Source organism: Heptranchias perlo, chromosome 35, assembly GCF_035084215.1.
Source record: "Heptranchias perlo isolate sHepPer1 chromosome 35, sHepPer1.hap1, whole genome shotgun sequence".
Lineage (NCBI taxonomy): Eukaryota > Metazoa > Chordata > Chondrichthyes > Hexanchiformes > Hexanchidae > Heptranchias > Heptranchias perlo.
Window position 1 is genome coordinate 14478784 of NC_090359.1, and position 14506 is coordinate 14493289.

The following is a 14506-nucleotide window of genomic DNA, read 5'->3' on the forward strand; positions in this document are numbered from 1 at the left end:
GGAATCAAACCCATTGGGCATGATTTTATCGGGGAGGGGGGTCACGGGGGTCAAGAGGTCATGGGTGGGTCACTCATCGGGGGCATCGGCGAGTCAGTCATCGGGGGTCGGGGGTCATCGCGGGGGTCGGAGATCATGGGGTTCGTAGCTCGTGCAGGGGTGTCGGAGATTTGGAGGGGGTCGGCCGATCGCCTGTGTGGAATCACGGCAGGTTGGCTTGTTGGGCCAGGGGGAAGCACTCCTGCTCCTCCGGGCCCACAAGCTGTGCGATAAAGGCATTTACCTGCTGTTTCGGGCCTTCTCGCCTCCTCTCATGTGGTGTGAAGGAGAAGGCCCAGGAATCCCGGCCCCCAAGAGTTTAAAATAAAAAAGCTGTAAAAATGGAGGCCCACATGCTAGCTACATAAACACTCACACACAGACATATACACACAAACATACACACACCAATAACATGAAAGTAACACAGGACTACTTGACAAACAGCATGCTGCAGACAGAGCGAAGCGATCCCACAAACAACGGATCAGATCAAAGCTCTGCAATCCTGCCACACCCATTTGTGAATGATGGTGGATAATTAAACAACTAATGGGAAGAGGCTCTATGAACATCCCCATCCTCAATGATGGTAAAGCCCAGCGTGTGAGTGCAAAGTTTCAGAAACCGTCTTCAGCCAGAAGTGCCGAGTGGATGATCCATCTCGGCCTCCTCCCGAAATCCCCACCATCACAGAAACCAGTCGAACATCGAGGTGAAGAGTGAAGCTGAGAGCAGATTTTAAAACCGCTGGAATGTCAGTGAAATTAAATTGGGGAAAGTGGGAAACTCCGAGTCAGTTTTGCACTGTATATTCCGCATCCAATATTGGAGATAAATGTGAGAAAAAGCTTTTCAAGGCGGCGAAAGTTTAATCTCCCCGTCGGGGAATTGAACCCCGGTCTCTCGCGTAACAGGCAGGAACACTCACCACTATACTAACGAGAAACTGCTGCATTGACTGTGCACTCATCCCAGATGGTGTCAGACATGCTTCACGTATCAGTGCATTTCTTTTAACTATTTATTTGATGACAGTTTGTTTCATTTTCCACGGGCCACTCTTGAAAGAACCATTTACATTTCCATCTCTTTGTTGGACAACGACAACTGACTCTGTCTTTCTTTCGTTCTTTCTTTCTCTCTTCTCGTGAGTTGCCCCACCTTCATCCGGGGTTTAATACCCCGACTGGGAGGTAGCAGTTTTCAGACGCTAACTTTTAATTTTATGTCTTCGCAGAGCTTCTTCCGAAACAAAAACTACAGAGCAAAAAAACAGGTGATTGTCACTTTCAGAATATTATTGTACGGAGACTATTTGAGGACTGGATGCAGAGCAATTGTGATTTTTACCAACTGGTGGGTGAGGTGACAAATTCGAAATTCATTCATTTCCCCCGCGGAGGTTCAAATCTGACAGACTTCAGATCCCGTCATTCATCAACCTGTTTCATCTCTGCGTTTCAAACTTCAACAAGTTTCTTGTAGAATTAATAATTCTTAAGTGAATTAAAATTCCACAGCATTGAGTACCTCGAGTTTTATGCTCATTTTAATTGATCTGCAAGATTTCACGAAATCTACGACAGAAATAGAACAAAAATCAGCCAAATTATCCATATTCTGACTCAGTATTTCTGAGTCAATCCATGTGTATGTGTGTCTGTCTGTCTGTCTGTGTATGTGCCTCATATTTTCTATATTTTCCTGAGAAGATCTGTCTCTGTCTGTCTCACTCTCTCCCGCGTTACCCACATCATGATCCAACATGAGATGGAAAAGTGGTCGGTAATTCTTCTTTCAACAGTGGTCCGTGGAAAGTGAAACAAACCGTCATCAAATGAACAGTTCAAACAGATTCACTGAAACGTGAAGCATCTGTGGTGAATATACGGCAAATATCTATACGAATTCCTCGTTAGTATAGTGGTGAGTATCCCCGCCTGTCACGCGGGCGACCGGGGTTCAATTCGCCGATGAGGAGGTGATTGCTGCTTTCGAAGCTTCACTTTCATTTATCTGCAATATTGGATGTTGAAAATACAATGAAAAACTGACTCGGCCTTTCCCACTTCCACAAATGGATTTCACAGCGATTTTAAATATCTGCTCTCTGCCTCACGCTTCAGCTCGATGTGAGAACCACAATAATGGGCAAGAAATAAAACGCTGAATCGCGCTGTCACCAGCCCGAAACAGAGAGAGACAGGTCTCGGAACAGGCGCAGACATGAAAGATCTCACATACAGCAATGAAAAGGATGCATGTTTCAGTGAATCTATTTTAACTACTTCTTTGATGACAATTTGATTAACTTTCCACATGCCACTGTTGAAAGAAGACTTACTTTCTATCTCTTTGTTAGTCAAGGTCCAGAGAAAAATTATTTGGGGAGCAGGTTAAAAGTGACAGATAGAAAGAAAGAGAGAGACACTCAGAAACGCATATAACAAGTGAGACAGACATAGTCATATTCACACATACACAAACACACACATTCCGAGCTACATAAACACTCGCACACAGACATATACACACACCAATAACCTGAAAGTAACACAGGACTACTTGCCAAACATTGGAAGCAGCATGCTGTAGACAGAGCTAAACGATCCCACAAACAACGGATCAGATCAAAGCTCTGCAGTCCTGCCACACCCATTTGTGAATGATGGTGGATAATTAAACAACTAATGGGAAGAGGCTCTATGAACATCCCCATCCTCAATGATGGTAAAGCCCAGCGTGTGAGTGCAAAGTTTTAGAAACCGTCTTCAGCCAGAAGTGCCGAGTGGATGATCCATCTCGGCCTCCTCCCGAAATCCCCACCATCACAGAAACCAGTCGAACATCGAGGTGAAGAGTGAAGCTGAGAGCAGATTTTAAAACCGCTGGAATATCAGTGAAATTAAATTGGGGAAAGTGGGAAACTCCGAGTCAGTTTTACACTGTATATTCCGCATCCAATATTAGAGATAAATGAGGGAAAAAGCATTAAAAGGCGGCAAAAGTTTAATCTCCCCGTCGGGGAATTGAACCCCGTTCTGCCGCGTGACAGGCAAGGATACTCACCACTATACTAACGAGGAACTGCTGCATTGATTGTGCACTCATCCCAGATGACGTTAGACATGCTTCATGTATCAGTGCATTTCTTTTAACTATTTATTTGATGATAGTTTGTTTCATTTTCCACGGGCCACTCTTGAAAAAACCTTTTACATTTCATTCTCTTTGTTAGACAACGACAACTGACTCTGTCTTTCTTTCGTTCTTTCTTTCTCTCTTATCGTGGTGAGTTGCCCCACCTTCGTCCGGGGTTTAATACCCCGACTGGGAGGTAGCAGTTTTCAGACGCTAACTTTTAATTTTATGTCTTCGCCGAGCTTCTTCCTAAACAAAAACTACAGAGCAAAAAAACAGGTGATTGTCACTTTCAGAATATTATTGTACGGAGACTATTTGAGGACTGGATGCAGAGCAATTGTGATTTTTACTAACTGGTGGGTTAGGTGACAGATTAGAAATTCATTCATTGGTTCAAATCTGACAGACTTCAGATCCCGTCATTCATCAACCTGTTTCATCTCTGCGTTTCAAAATTCAACAAGTTTCTTGTAGAATTAATAATTCTTAAGTGAATTAAAATTCCACAGCATTGAGTACCTCGAGTTTTATGCTCATTTTAATTGATCTGCAAGATTTCACGAAATCTACGACAGAAATAGAACAAAAATCAGCCAAATTATCCATATTCTGACTCTCAGTATTTCTGAGTCAATCCATGTGCATGTGTGTCTGTTTCTGCGTGTCTGTCTGTCTGTCTGTGTATGTGCCTCATATTTTCTATATTTTCCTGAGAAGATCTGTCTCTTTCTGTCTCACTCTCTCCCGCGTTACCCACATCATGATCCAACATGTGATGCAAAAGTGGTCGGTAATTTTTCTTTCAACAGTGGTTCGTGGAAAGTGAAACAAACTGTCATCAAATGAACAGTTCAAACAGATTCACTGAAAAGTGAAGCATCTTTGGTGAATATACGGTAAATGTCTGTACCAATTCCTCGTTAGTATAGTGGTGAGTATCCCCGCCTGTCACGCGGGAGACCGGGGTTCAATTCCCCGACGAGGAGGTTATTGCTGCTTTCGAAGCTTCACTTTCATTTATCTGAAATATTGGATGTTGAAAATACAATGAAAAACTGACTCGGCCTTTCCCACTTCTGCAATTTGATTTCACAGCGATTTTAAATATCTGCTCTCTGCCTCACGCTTCAGCTCGATGTGAGAACCACAATGATGGGCAAGAAATAAAACGCAGAATCGCGCTGTCACCAGCCCGAAACAGAGAGAGACAGGTCTCGGAACAGGCGCAGACATGAAAGATCTTACATACAGCAATGAAAAGGATGCACGTTTCAGTGAATCTATTTTAACGACTTCTTTGATGACAATTTGTTTAACTTTCCACATGCCACTGTTGAAAGAAGACTTACTTTCTATCTCTTTATTAGTCAAGGTCCAGAGAAAAATTATTTGGGGAGCAGGGAAAAAGTGACAGATAGAAAGAAAGAGAGAGACACTCAGAAACGCATATAACAAGTGAGACAGACATAGTCATATTCACACATACACAAACACACACATTCCTAGCTACATAAACACACCAATAACCTGAAAGTAACACAGGACTACTTGACAAACAGTGGAAGCAGCATGCTGTTGAGAGAGCTTAGCGATCCCACAAACAACGGATCAGATCAAAGCTCTGCAGTCCTGCCACACCCATTTGTGAATGATGGTGGATAATTAAACAACTAACGGGAAGAGGCTCTATGAACATCCCCATCCTCAATGATGGTAAAGCCCAGCACGTGAGTGCAAAGTTTTAGAAACCGTCTTCAGCCAGAAGTGCCGAGTGGATGATCCATCTCGGCCTCCTCCCGAAATCCCCACCATCACAGAAGCCAGTCGAACATCGAGGTGAAGAGTGACGCTGAGAGCAGATTTTAAAACCGCTGGAAAATCAGTGAAATTAAATTGGGGAAAGTGGGAAACTCCGAGTCAGTTTTTCACTGTATATTCCGCATCCAATATTGGAGATAAAAGCTTTTGAAGGCGGCGAAAATTTAATCTCCTCGTCGGGGAATTGAACCCCGGTCTCCCGCGTGACAGGCGGGGATACTCACCACTATACTAACGAGGAGCTGCTACATTGACCGTGCACTCATCCCAGATGGCGTTAGACATGCTTCATGTATCAGTGCATTTCTTTTAACTATTTATTTGATGATAGTTTGTTTCATTTTCCACGGGCCACTCTTGAAAGAACCTTTTACATTTCCTTCTCTTTGTTAGACAACGACAACTGACTCTGTCTTTCTTTCGTTCTTTCTTTCTCTCTTATCGTGGTGAGTTGCCCCGCCTTAGTCCGGGGTTTCATTCCCCGACGGGGAGGAAGCATTTATCAGACGCCAACTTTTAATTTTATGTCTTCGCCGAGCTTCTTCCTGAACAAAAACTGCAGAGCAACAAAACAGGTGATTGTCACTTTCAGAATATTATTGTACGGAGACTATTTGAGGACTGGATGCAGAGCAATTGTGATTTTTACTAACTGGTGATTAAGGTGACAGATTAGAAATTCATTCATTGGTTCAAATCTGACAGACTTCAGATCCCGTCATTCATCAACCTGTTTCATCTCTGCGTTTCAAAATTCAACAAGTTTCTTGTAGAATTAATAATTCTTAAGTGAATTAAAATTCCACAGCATTGAGTACCTCGAGTTTTATGCTCATTTTAATTGATCTGCAAGATTTCACGAAATCTACGACAGAAATAGAACAAAAATCAGCCAAATTATCCATATTCTGACTCTCAGTATTTCTGAGTCAATCCATGTGCATGTGTGTCTGTTTCTGCGTGTCTGTCTGTCTGTCTGTGTATGTGCCTCATATTTTCTATATTTTCCTGAGAAGATCTGTCTCTTTCTGTCTCACTCTCTCCCGCGTTACCCACATCATGATCCAACATGTGATGCAAAAGTGGTCGGTAATTTTTCTTTCAACAGTGGTTCGTGGAAAGTGAAACAAACTGTCATCAAATGAACAGTTCAAACAGATTCACTGAAAAGTGAAGCATCTTTGGTGAATATACGGTAAATGTCTGTACCAATTCCTCGTTAGTATAGTGGTGAGTATCCCCGCCTGTCACGCGGGAGACCGGGGTTCAATTCCCCGACGAGGAGGTTATTGCTGCTTTTGAAGCTTCACTTTCATTTATCTGAAATATTGGATGTTGAAAATACAATGAAAAACTGACTCGGCCTTTCCCACTTCTGCAATTTGATTTCACAGCGATTTTAAATATCTGCTCTCTGCCTCACGCTTCAGCTCGATGTGAGAACCACAATGATGGGCAAGAAATAAAACGCAGAATCGCGCTGTCACCAGCCCGAAACAGAGAGAGACAGGTCTCGGAACAGGCGCAGACATGAAAGATCTTACATACAGCAATGAAAAGGATGCACGTTTCAGTGAATCTATTTTAACGACTTCTTTGATGACAATTTGTTTAACTTTCCACATGCCACTGTTGAAAGAAGACTTACTTTCTATCTCTTTATTAGTCAAGGTCCAGAGAAAAATTATTTGGGGAGCAGGGAAAAAGTGACAGATAGAAAGAAAGAGAGAGACACTCAGAAACGCATATAACAAGTGAGACAGACATAGTCATATTCACACATACACAAACACACACATTCCTAGCTACATAAACACACCAATAACCTGAAAGTAACACAGGACTACTTGACAAACAGTGGAAGCAGCATGCTGTTGAGAGAGCTTAGCGATCCCACAAACAACGGATCAGATCAAAGCTCTGCAGTCCTGCCACACCCATTTGTGAATGATGGTGGATAATTAAACAACTAACGGGAAGAGGCTCTATGAACATCCCCATCCTCAATGATGGTAAAGCCCAGCACGTGAGTGCAAAGTTTTAGAAACCGTCTTCAGCCAGAAGTGCCGAGTGGATGATCCATCTCGGCCTCCTCCCGAAATCCCCACCATCACAGAAGCCAGTCGAACATCGAGGTGAAGAGTGACGCTGAGAGCAGATTTTAAAACCGCTGGAAAATCAGTGAAATTAAATTGGGGAAAGTGGGAAACTCCGAGTCAGTTTTTCACTGTATATTCCGCATCCAATATTGGAGATAAAAGCTTTTGAAGGCGGCGAAAATTTAATCTCCTCGTCGGGGAATTGAACCCCGGTCTCCCGCGTGACAGGCGGGGATACTCACCACTATACTAACGAGGAGCTGCTACATTGACCGTGCACTCATCCCAGATGGCGTTAGACATGCTTCATGTATCAGTGCATTTCTTTTAACTATTTATTTGATGATAGTTTGTTTCATTTTCCACGGGCCACTTTTGAAAGAACCTTTTACATTTCCTTCTCTTTGTTAGACAACGACAACTGACTCTGTCTTTCTTTCGTTCTTTCTTTCTCTCTTATCGTGGTGAGTTGCCCCGCCTTAGTCCGGGGTTTCATTCCCCGACGGGGAGGAAGCATTTATCAGACGCCAACTTTTAATTTTATGTGTTCGCCGAGCTTCTTCCTGAACAAAAACTGCAGAGCAACAAAACAGGTGATTGTCACTTTCAGAATATTATTGTACGGAGACTATTTGAGGACTGGATGCAGAGCAATTGTGATTTTTACTAACTGGTGATTAAGGTGACAGATTAGAAATTCATTCATTGGTTCAAATCTGACAGACTTCAGATCCCGTCATTCATCAACCTGTTTCATCTCTGCGTTTCAAAATTCAACAAGTTTCTTGTAGAATTAATAATTCTTAAGTGAATTAAAATTCCACAGCATTGAGTACCTCGAGTTTTATGCTCATTTTAATTGATCTGCAAGATTTCACGAAATCTACGACAGAAATAGAACAAAAATCAGCCAAATTATCCATATTCTGACTCTCAGTATTTCTGAGTCAATCCATGTGCATGTGTGTCTGTTTCTGCGTGTCTGTCTGTCTGTCTGTGTATGTGCCTCATATTTTCTATATTTTCCTGAGAAGATCTGTCTCTTTCTGTCTCACTCTCTCCCGCGTTACCCACATCATGATCCAACATGTGATGCAAAAGTGGTCGGTAATTTTTCTTTCAACAGTGGTTCGTGGAAAGTGAAACAAACTGTCATCAAATGAACAGTTCAAACAGATTCACTGAAAAGTGAAGCATCTTTGGTGAATATACGGTAAATGTCTGTACCAATTCCTCGTTAGTATAGTGGTGAGTATCCCCGCCTGTCACGCGGGAGACCGGGGTTCAATTCCCCGACGAGGAGGTTATTGCTGCTTTCGAAGCTTCACTTTCATTTATCTGAAATATTGGATGTTGAAAATACAATGAAAAACTGACTCGGCCTTTCCCACTTCTGCAATTTGATTTCACAGCGATTTTAAATATCTGCTCTCTGCCTCACGCTTCAGCTCGATGTGAGAACCACAATGATGGGCAAGAAATAAAACGCAGAATCGCGCTGTCACCAGCCCGAAACAGAGAGAGACAGGTCTCGGAACAGGCGCAGACATGAAAGATCTTACATACAGCAATGAAAAGGATGCACGTTTCAGTGAATCTATTTTAACGACTTCTTTGATGACAATTTGTTTAACTTTCCACATGCCACTGTTGAAAGAAGACTTACTTTCTATCTCTTTATTAGTCAAGGTCCAGAGAAAAATTATTTGGGGAGCAGGGAAAAAGTGACAGATAGAAAGAAAGAGAGAGACACTCAGAAACGCATATAACAAGTGAGACAGACATAGTCATATTCACACATACACAAACACACACATTCCTAGCTACATAAACACACCAATAACCTGAAAGTAACACAGGACTACTTGACAAACAGTGGAAGCAGCATGCTGTGGATAGAGCTTAGCGATCCCACAAACAACGGATCAGATCAAAGCTCTGCAGTCCTGCCACACCCATTTGTGAATGATGGTGGATAATTAAACAACTAACGGGAAGAGGCTCTATGAACATCCCCATCCTCAATGATGGTAAAGCCCAGCACGTGAGTGCAAAGTTTTAGAAACCGTCTTCAGCCAGAAGTGCCGAGTGGATGATCCATCTCGGCCTCCTCCCGAAATCCCCACCATCACAGAAGCCAGTCGAACATCGAGGTGAAGAGTGACGCTGAGAGCAGATTTTAAAACCGCTGGAAAATCAGTGAAATTAAATTGGGGAAAGTGGGAAACTCCGAGTCAGTTTTTCACTGTATATTCCGCATCCAATATTGGAGATAAAAGCTTTTGAAGGCGGCGAAAATTTAATCTCCTCGTCGGGGAATTGAACCCCGGTCTCCCGCGTGACAGGCGGGGATACTCACCACTATACTAACGAGGAGCTGCTACATTGACCGTGCACTCATCCCAGATGGCGTTAGACATGCTTCATGTATCAGTGCATTTCTTTTAACTATTTATTTGATGATAGTTTGTTTCATTTTCCACGGGCCACTCTTGAAAGAACCTTTTACATTTCCTTCTCTTTGTTAGACAACGACAACTGACTCTGTCTTTCTTTCGTTCTTTCTTTCTCTCTTATCGTGGTGAGTTGCCCCGCCTTCGTCCGGGGTTTCATTCCCCGACGGGGAGGAAGCATTTATCAGACGCCAACTTTTAATTTTATGTCTTCGCCGAGCTTCTTCCTGAACAAAAACTGCAGAGCAACAAAACAGGTGATTGTCACTTTCAGAATATTATTGTACGGAGACTATTTGAGGACTGGATGCAGAGCAATTGTGATTTTTACTCACTGGTGATTCAGGTGACAGATTAGAAATTCATTCATTGGTTCAAATCTGACAGACTTCAGATCCCGTCATTCATCAACCTGTTTCATCTCTGCGTTTCAAAATTCAACAAGTTTCTTGTAGAATTAATAATTCTTAAGTGAATTAAAATTCCACAGCATTGAGTACCTCGAGTTTTATGCTCATTTTAATTGATCTGCAAGATTTCACGAAATCTACGACAGAAATAGAACAAAAATCAGCCAAATTATCCATATTCTGACTCTCAGTATTTCTGAGTCAATCCATGTGCATGTGTGTCTGTTTCTGTGTGTCTGTCTGTCTGTGTATGTGCCTCATATTTTCTATATTTTCCTGAGAAGATCTGTCTCTTTCTGTCTCACTCTCTCCCGCGTTACCCACATCATGATCCAACATGTGATGCAAAAGTGGTCGGTAATTTTTCTTTCAACAGTGGTCCGTGGAAAGTGAAACAAACTGTCATCAAATGAACAGTTCAAACAGATTCACTGAAAAGTGAAGCATCTTTGGTGAATATACGGTAAATGTCTGTACCAATTCCTCGTTAGTATAGTGGTGAGTATCCCCGCCTGTCACGCGGGAGACCGGGGTTCAATTCCCCGACGAGGAGGTTATTGCTGCTTTCGAAGCTTCACTTTCATTTATCTGAAATACTGGATGTTGAAAATACAATGAAAAACTGACTCGGCCTTTCCCACTTCTGCAATTTGATTTCACAGCGATTTTAAATATCTGCTCTCTGCCTCACGCTTCAGCTCGATGTGAGAACCACAATGATGGGCAAGAAATAAAACGCAGAATCGCGCTGTCACCAGCCCGAAACAGAGAGAGACAGGTCTCGGAACAGGCGCAGACATGAAAGATCTTACATACAGCAATGAAAAGGATGCACGTTTCAGTGAATCTATTTTAACGACTTCTTTGATGACAATTTGTTTAACTTTCCACATGCCACTGTTGAAAGAAGACTTACTTTCTATCTCTTTATTAGTCAAGGTCCAGAGAAAAATTATTTGGGGAGCAGGGAAAAAGTGACAGATAGAAAGAAAGAGAGAGACACTCAGAAACGCATATAACAAGTGAGACAGACATAGTCATATTCACACATACACAAACACACACATTCCTAGCTACATAAACACACCAATAACCTGAAAGTAACACAGGACTACTTGACAAACAGTGGAAGCAGCATGCTGTGGATAGAGCTTAGCGATCCCACAAACAACGGATCAGATCAAAGCTCTGCAGTCCTGCCACACCCATTTGTGAATGATGGTGGATAATTAAACAACTAACGGGAAGAGGCTCTATGAACATCCCCATCCTCAATGATGGTAAAGCCCAGCACGTGAGTGCAAAGTTTTAGAAACCGTCTTCAGCCAGAAGTGCCGAGTGGATGATCCATCTCGGCCTCCTCCCGAAATCCCCACCATCACAGAAGCCAGTCGAACATCGAGGTGAAGAGTGACGCTGAGAGCAGATTTTAAAACCGCTGGAAAATCAGTGAAATTAAATTGGGGAAAGTGGGAAACTCCGAGTCAGTTTTTCACTGTATATTCCGCATCCAATATTGGAGATAAAAGCTTTTGAAGGCGGCGAAAATTTAATCTCCTCGTCGGGGAATTGAACCCCGGTCTCCCGCGTGACAGGCGGGGATACTCACCACTATACTAACGAGGAGCTGCTACATTGACCGTGCACTCATCCCAGATGGCGTTAGACATGCTTCATGTATCAGTGCATTTCTTTTAACTATTTATTTGATGATAGTTTGTTTCATTTTCCACGGGCCACTCTTGAAAGAACCTTTTACATTTCCTTCTCTTTGTTAGACAACGACAACTGACTCTGTCTTTCTTTCGTTCTTTCTTTCTCTCTTATCGTGGTGAGTTGCCCCGCCTTCGTCCGGGGTTTCATTCCCCGACGGGGAGGAAGCATTTATCAGACGCCAACTTTTAATTTTATGTGTTCGCCGAGCTTCTTCCTGAACAAAAACTGCAGAGCAACAAAACAGGTGATTGTCACTTTCAGAATATTATTGTACGGAGACTATTTGAGGACTGGATGCAGAGCAATTGTGATTTTTACTAACTGGTGATTAAGGTGACAGATTAGAAATTCATTCATTGGTTCAAATCTGACAGACTTCAGATCCCGTCATTCATCAACCTGTTTCATCTCTGCGTTTCAAAATTCAACAAGTTTCTTGTAGAATTAATAATTCTTAAGTGAATTAAAATTCCACAGCATTGAGTACCTCGAGTTTTATGCTCATTTTAATTGATCTGCAAGATTTCACGAAATCTACGACAGAAATAGAACAAAAATCAGCCAAATTATCCATATTCTGACTCTCAGTATTTCTGAGTCAATCCATGTGCATGTGTGTCTGTTTCTGTGTGTCTGTCTGTCTGTCTGTGTATGTGCCTCATATTTTCTATATTTTCCTGAGAAGATCTGTCTCTTTCTGTCTCACTCTCTCCCGCGTTACCCACATCATGATCCAACATGTGATGCAAAAGTGGTCGGTAATTTTTCTTTCAACAGTGGTTCGTGGAAAGTGAAACAAACTGTCATCAAATGAACAGTTCAAACAGATTCACTGAAAAGTGAAGCATCTTTGGTGAATATACGGTAAATGTCTGTACCAATTCCTCGTTAGTATAGTGGTGAGTATCCCCGCCTGTCACGCGGGAGACCGGGGTTCAATTCCCCGACGAGGAGGTTATTGCTGCTTTCGAAGCTTCACTTTCATTTATCTGAAATATTGGATGTTGAAAATACAATGAAAAACTGACTCGGCCTTTCCCACTTCTGCAATTTGATTTCACAGCGATTTTAAATATCTGCTCTCTGCCTCACGCTTCAGCTCGATGTGAGAACCACAATGATGGGCAAGAAATAAAACGCAGAATCGCGCTGTCACCAGCCCGAAACAGAGAGAGACAGGTCTCGGAACAGGCGCAGACATGAAAGATCTTACAAACAGCAATGAAAAGGATGCACGTTTCAGTGAATCTATTTTAACGACTTCTTTGATGACAATTTGTTTAACTTTCCACATGCCACTGTTGAAAGAAGACTTACTTTCTATCTCTTTATTAGTCAAGGTCCAGAGAAAAATTATTTGGGGAGCAGGGAAAAAGTGACAGATAGAAAGAAAGAGAGAGACACTCAGAAACGCATATAACAAGTGAGACAGACATAGTCATATTCACACATACACAAACACACACATTCCTAGCTACATAAACACACCAATAACCTGAAAGTAACACAGGACTACTTGACAAACAGTGGAAGCAGCATGCTGTGGATAGAGCTCAGCGATCCCACAAACAACGGATCAGATCAAAGCTCTGCAGTCCTGCCACACCCATTTGTGAATGATGGTGGATAATTAAACAACTAACGGGAAGAGGCTCTATGAACATCCCCATCCTCAATGATGGTAAAGCCCAGCACGTGAGTGCAAAGTTTTAGAAACCGTCTTCAGCCAGAAGTGCCGAGTGGATGATCCATCTCGGCCTCCTCCCGAAATCCCCACCATCACAGAAGCCAGTCGAACATCGAGGTGAAGAGTGACGCTGAGAGCAGATTTTAAAACCGCTGGAAAATCAGTGAAATTAAATTGGGGAAAGTGGGAAACTCCGAGTCAGTTTTTCACTGTATATTCCGCATCCAATATTGGAGATAAAAGCTTTTGAAGGCGGCGAAAATTTAATCTCCTCGTCGGGGAATTGAACCCCGGTCTCCCGCGTGACAGGCGGGGATACTCACCACTATACTAACATTGACCGTGCACTCATCCCAGATGGCGTTAGACATGCTTCATGTATCAGTGCATTTCTTTTAACTATTTATTTGATGATAGTTTGTTTCATTTTCCACGGGCCACTCTTGAAAGAACCTTTTACATTTCCTTCTCTTTGTTAGACAACGACAACTGACTCTGTCTTTCTTTCGTTCTTTCTTTCTCTCTTATCGTGGTGAGTTGCCCCGCCTGAGTCAGGGGTTTAATTCCCCGACGGGGAGGAAGCATTTATCAGACGCCAACTTTTAATTTTATGTCTTCGCCGAGCTTCTTCCTGAACAAAAACTGCAGAGCAACAAAACAGGTGATTGTCACTTTCAGAATATTATTGTCCGGAGACTATTTGAGGACTGGATGCAGAGCAATTGTGATTTTTACTAACTGGTGATTAAGGTGACAGATTAGAAATTCATTCATTGGTTCAAATCTGACAGACTTCAGATCCCGTCATTCATCAACCTGTTTCATCTCTGCGTTTCAAAATTCAACAAGTTTCTTGTAGAATTAATAATTCTTAAGTGAATTAAAATTCCACAGCATTGAGTACCTCGAGTTTTATGCTCATTTTAATTGATCTGCAAGATTTCACGAAATCTACGACAGAAATAGAACAAAAATCAGCCAAATTATCCATATTCTGACTCTCAGTATTTCTGAGTCAATCCATGTGCATGTGTGTCTGTTTCTGTGTGTCTGTCTGTCTGTCTGTGTATGTGCCTCATATTTTCTATATTTTCCTGAGAAGATCTGTCTCTTTCTGTCTCACTCTCTCCCGCGTTA

The 14506-nt window shown here is 42.3% G+C and overlaps 9 non-coding genes across 9 annotated transcripts; 5 read left to right on the forward strand and 4 right to left on the reverse strand.

Moving 5' to 3' along the window:
- The first annotated feature begins 4100 nt into the window (after positions 1 to 4100).
- Positions 4101 to 4172, forward strand: trnad-guc (transfer RNA aspartic acid (anticodon GUC)). The gene has a single exon. It is a non-coding gene; the product is annotated as a tRNA-Asp (tRNA).
- Positions 4173 to 5173: 1001 nt separating this feature from the next.
- trnad-guc (transfer RNA aspartic acid (anticodon GUC)) lies at positions 5174 to 5245 on the reverse strand. The gene has a single exon. It is a non-coding gene; the product is annotated as a tRNA-Asp (tRNA).
- Positions 5246 to 6217: 972 nt separating this feature from the next.
- On the forward strand, positions 6218 to 6289 carry trnad-guc (transfer RNA aspartic acid (anticodon GUC)). Its single transcript has one exon. It is a non-coding gene; the product is annotated as a tRNA-Asp (tRNA).
- Positions 6290 to 7290: 1001 nt separating this feature from the next.
- trnad-guc (transfer RNA aspartic acid (anticodon GUC)) lies at positions 7291 to 7362 on the reverse strand. Its single transcript has one exon. It is a non-coding gene; the product is annotated as a tRNA-Asp (tRNA).
- A 972-nt stretch (positions 7363 to 8334) lies between these two features.
- Positions 8335 to 8406, forward strand: trnad-guc (transfer RNA aspartic acid (anticodon GUC)). The gene has a single exon. It is a non-coding gene; the product is annotated as a tRNA-Asp (tRNA).
- A 1001-nt stretch (positions 8407 to 9407) lies between these two features.
- Positions 9408 to 9479, reverse strand: trnad-guc (transfer RNA aspartic acid (anticodon GUC)). The gene has a single exon. It is a non-coding gene; the product is annotated as a tRNA-Asp (tRNA).
- A 968-nt stretch (positions 9480 to 10447) lies between these two features.
- Positions 10448 to 10519, forward strand: trnad-guc (transfer RNA aspartic acid (anticodon GUC)). Its single transcript has one exon. It is a non-coding gene; the product is annotated as a tRNA-Asp (tRNA).
- A 1001-nt stretch (positions 10520 to 11520) lies between these two features.
- On the reverse strand, positions 11521 to 11592 carry trnad-guc (transfer RNA aspartic acid (anticodon GUC)). The gene has a single exon. It is a non-coding gene; the product is annotated as a tRNA-Asp (tRNA).
- A 972-nt stretch (positions 11593 to 12564) lies between these two features.
- trnad-guc (transfer RNA aspartic acid (anticodon GUC)) lies at positions 12565 to 12636 on the forward strand. The gene has a single exon. It is a non-coding gene; the product is annotated as a tRNA-Asp (tRNA).
- Positions 12637 to 14506: the final 1870 nt, after the last annotated feature.